We start from the raw sequence: 5,041 nt of genomic DNA, 5'->3' as shown, positions 1-5,041 counted from the left end.
ATGTTAGACTCCGTCTCAACATGAGATTGATTCTTCTTCAAAACAGGGTTTTGAAGAAGAAATCATTAATGTTGCTTTTGGATGACAGTGAAGAGATTCATGTGTGGAGCAAGAAGATTGCGAGATGCCATTGTTCTTGGATTTCAATTACAGAGGATTCCTGGACGTGATATTAGCATTCCAGAATGGTATACACATGCAGAAAATGAGCTTGGACTTCGTTCTGTGACGCCTGGTGAAGAGAGAAATGAATGTGTTGTGACTTCTACCAAGGAACTATATTGAGGAGTTCGACATTCTCCATGGAGACATACGTGGCTTTCCAGACACAGCTGCTTTCTTGAAGAGTTTGGCAAGTTTGGACATTGATTTCAATTCAAAAGAGGGGAAGGATTTAGACCTGTGGTGCAGATTGTCTCATTTGGTTCAGAACTGAGCAATCGAGCTCCAACGTTTGACATGGATTTAGCAGATTTCTTGGATGCAAATGACCCTATTACCTATGAGAAAGCACGGAAATATTTTTCACAGGACCCATCCCAGAAATGGGCTGCATATGTTGCGGGAACAATTCTTGTTTTAATTTGTGAGCTGGGTGCGCAGTTCAATGATAGTATCAGCATACTGGTCTCTTCAGGGGTACCCCATGGAAAAAGTGTGTCATCTTCTGCTGCTTTAGAGGTTGCTACAATGTCTGCAATTGCTGCTGCACATGGATTGAACATTCCGCCAAGGGAGTTGGCTCTACTTTGTCAAAAGGTGGAAAATCATATTGTTGGAGCTCCTTGTGGTGTAATGGACCAAATGACCGCAGCATGTGGCGAAGCTAATAAACTTTTAGCTATGGTGTGCCCTGCCGGTCTGTTTTGCATGGTTCGGTGCAGCATTTTTTTGGGGCGTAGACAAGCTTGTCTTGCAAATTCTCATGCCATTTCTTCATAATCACCTCATGTAATTAGTATAATATTTTTATTCCAGTCAAATTCAGATTTAAATTGTGGTGTTCTTCTACAATGTAGACAACTACTGTGGACTGACGCCACTGGTGACCATAATAGCAAAACCAGAGAGGCAAGATAGCAGGATGAGGACGACGATGATCATGTGTTGTCGATATTCAGGGATGTTTTTCATTATGTCAAGTGTGGCTGTGCAGGGGAAAATTTTCCAACTTCAGTGTTTCCTTGCATCGTTGGTAGACCAATGTTGCGATATGAAGAGTCATTGGTAGATGAAACATTAAAGGACATTGTTATAGGAGAAGCATGTGCAGATCTTCGCAATCAGCTTGATATCACCTATCCTGTTAACAATGGAATCATCCAAAATTGGGAGGATATGGGCTACATTTGGGATCATGCATTTTACAATGAGTTGAAGATAGATCCGTCAGAGTGTAAAATTTTATTGACAGATCCACCTCTCAAATCCTTCAAAGAACCGTGAAAAAATGATTGAGACTATGTTTGAGAAGTACAACTTTGCGAGTGTCTTTATCCAAATTCAAGCTGTTCTGACATTGTATGCCCAAGGGCTATTGACTGGTCTTGTTGTAGACTCTGGAGATGGTGTGACCCATGTGGTGCCTGTCGTTGATGGCTATTCCTTTCCACATCTCACAAAACGTATGAATATAGCTGGACGTCACATTACCTCTTATCTTTTGGATCTTCTTCTTCGCCGTGGGTATGCATTAAATAGAACTGCAGATTTTGAGACTGTCAGGGAAGTAAAGGAGCAACTCTGCTATGTAAGTTATGACTACAAGCGAGAGTACCAGTTAGGATTCGAAACAACTATCCTGGTTAAGAACTATATGTTGCCAGACGGAAGGGTGATAAAAGCCGGCACTGAACGCTTTCAAACACCTGAAGCTCTATTCACACCAATTCCACAAAGCTTCTTGTTCGGAATGACATGGTGAGGTGGAACATCAACAAAATTATCATATATTAATCCCTATTTCCTTATTGTTGCATAGGAGGTCACAGATGTTGAAGGAGATGGTATGGCGGATATGGTGTTTCGTTGTATTCAGGAAATGGACATAGACAATCGTATGTCTCTGTACCAACATATTGTTCTTAGTGGAGGAAGTAAAATGTATCCTGGTTTGCCAAGTCGCTTGGAGAGAGAAATACATGATCGCTATCTTCAGGTAGCATTGAAGGGAACCGGAAATATATCAAATGTGTTTATGTTTATAATAAAATTGATGATTGTCGGTATTGATGATGTTGACTGGCTATCTCGGCAGCCAAATTCTATTGCCATTAGATGGTATGCCTGCTACAGATAAAGTAGCACCCCTCCTCTGCACAGAAAGTCACTTTCAAATGTAAACAGATGATGCGTTCCAGATCATGGGGAACCTGCGGCAGACAGGAGTTTGTTCCGTGATTTTCGCCAAAGATTGTTGGGATTCTTTGGAGATTTTTGTGGGATCGAGGGCGGTGTGGCGCTTGGAAGGGGCAACTTTTTGATGCAGCGACTGGAAAACACTACACCTCATTTCATTAGGTGTATCAAACCAAACCGATTGAAACTTCCAGGTGTCTGTGAGCGAGGATTTGTCTTGCAGCAGTTACGCTGTTGTGAAGTGCTAGCATTTTTATTAAAAAATGAAAGGTTTTATTCAAACGGTAGCAAAAAGGTGAAAGGACCGCAGCTAAAATTAGAACGCAGAACGCAGATTTTTGCAATTAAAGCTGAACAGCTCATTTTTTATCGACCTGTAGGGAAAAATTGTTTGGTTTATTTATTGTATGCACTGATCTTTAGGAACAGAGGGGTGGCTTTTTACTATTTTTCATAGTGCCAGTTGAAACAGTTCCATCTTTTCATGGATCGGTTTCCTTCTGAGCTGTTTATGTATTTAAAAAAAAATCATTTGTAAAAAAGAGAGAGGAGGGAGGAGAGTTTTTTCTGAGCGCTGGGAGCTGCTGGAGAAGCAGAGAGCTTTGTAATGTACAGTTTTCTGCAGAGAATTTAATGGAATTTCACAGCTCTGTTTGCTGAGATTCATGTGGTATGTTGATTTAGCATGAGTTTTTCCCTTTGTCTCATATGTAATCAGTTATATTCCATTTCATTTCATGACCCTTTCAAGCTGAACAAATGAAGTGATTAGGTAGGAATTCATAGTATTATATGCTCCTCCTATAAGTTTGTTCGCATTCGATGTTTTCTACTGTTTAAGGAGGATTCAGAGTTATTGTCTGCCCTCCTTAACTCCTCACCAGTCTTGCCATCCCGTTTGAAACCAGATTTGGTGTTAAATTGCATGCCTACCTTGCCTCAGTTGACAACCTGTGTAGTCATTATATTTTTCTGTTTGAAGCTGTGATTTTGCCCATGTAGCCCAGAAAAGCCCCATCATTCCATAAAAAAAAACCCCAAAAATCATCAAATCAAACCCCCTATCAATTTACTAGCCTAAAATCTTTATTCTTAATTGGTCAGCCTAATCCTATTGAAAGATCTATCAAATCTGACCCGAGAGAGCCTTCTCATACCTCGTAGGGCTAGCTACGAGGTGAAATGGTTTGATGTAGCCTTGAAGGTTTACCTTCCTCAGCCTAGGGTGAAATCTCAAGCGCTAACAGGTTGAACCAAATCTCTCTTTGATCCAATCATCCCCATTCCATATTCCAAGACTAAATGTGGGATTGCAAGGTATAAACCAAAGCATAACCAAATAGGAAATCCAGAGATTGAATGACCTCCACCCTCAAGCCATAATGATCTCACCTAAACTAGTCCAAAGATCACTAAAGCCAACACAAGATTGGATTCCTCAAAATTTATTCACCATACCTAGAGGAATTTTCTTGACTCTATCCACCTATTAGGGGCTTCTTGAAGAAAACCATCTCCATCCCAACCCTTGGGATTTTCCTGAGATGACCTCAATCGAAATAAAAAATGTACCGACAATCCAAAGCTCAACCAAATAGAGAACCCACTACATTATGGCTATTCGAGAAATGACATAGGCAAGGTTGTATATCATTGTCAATCTAGGAAAATCCCATGCCAATGATAGAAAAATAACCAATAAAACAAATACATGAACCACAAATTCAAGTCCCAACAAGATAATCATACATGCAACCTGTTACCTGGAAAACTCATTTGGCTAGCTTCTCTCTCTTTTCTTGATTTCTTCCCTTACTTACTACTATCCAATTCCTCTTGTGCTCATTTTATTTTCCATGCTTGTTCCTTGCTTGCTAGTTGGTGTCCTCCTTGTGTCAAACTTCTCTCTCCTCTTTTGTTTTCTAACACCCTCCTCACACATCTACCCAAGTAACTAGCCAACCAAGGTGAACATGCCACAAGAGGTTACTATGATTGGATTCATCCTCCTGTGTGGCCTTAAGGAAGTGGAATCGATAGAACACATCAAATAACCTATCCACATGAGCAACAAAAACATTAGGAGACATGTCAGCTAATCAGAACTCCTTTCCTTGGGTCCCACTAATGTTTTGGACATTCTAAGCCTCAGTCTCTCTCATGCTATAGGAAATAAAGCATCCAGAAACACAAGGTTCCTCTCACAGGCTAGCTTTCCAGTGACTACAGACTAAATTTCTCAATGCTATGCAAACAAACCTAGGATTTGAGACACATTTTCAGACCTAGAGCCCCGATTCACTACCTAGAATGGAATGATAGCTTAAGATCAGTAAAAGAATAGGGAAACAATGATCCAAAAGAAATAAGTTAAACAAGTCCTTAATTAGACCCCTACTAGCAATGCTAGGAATTTCTTCAAACATATCATTAACATGTAACCTATAGGTGTAAACAACAAAGCTAAGTGTAAGGATCTCATACTTATCTGAGAATCACCATGAACCATTTTTCTCTCATGTCATTTGCTACATTATCATATATTAGTCCATAGATACATTATCCATTCATTTACAAGTAAAAACATGCTAAGAGCCATACATAGTTGTTGTCATAAAACATACATATAACTAGCATAATAGGAACAGAAATATCATAAGCATATTAGACATAAAATCCAGAT

General features: G+C 39.8%; 1 pseudogene; it reads left to right on the top strand.

Moving 5' to 3' along the window:
- The first annotated feature begins 1,140 nt into the window (after positions 1-1,140).
- On the top strand, positions 1,141-1,924 carry LOC149181420 (actin-related protein 2 pseudogene; annotated as a pseudogene).
- Positions 1,925-5,041: the final 3,117 nt, after the last annotated feature.

Source organism: Pinus tabuliformis, chromosome 3_2, assembly GCF_031772625.1.
Source record: "Pinus tabuliformis cultivar Carrire ecotype Pingquan chromosome 3_2, CPIR1, whole genome shotgun sequence".
In the NCBI taxonomy this organism is placed as follows: domain Eukaryota; kingdom Viridiplantae; phylum Streptophyta; class Pinopsida; order Pinales; family Pinaceae; genus Pinus; species Pinus tabuliformis.
Note: the sequence above shows the minus strand (reverse complement) of the source record. Positions and strands in the feature narration are given on the sequence as shown.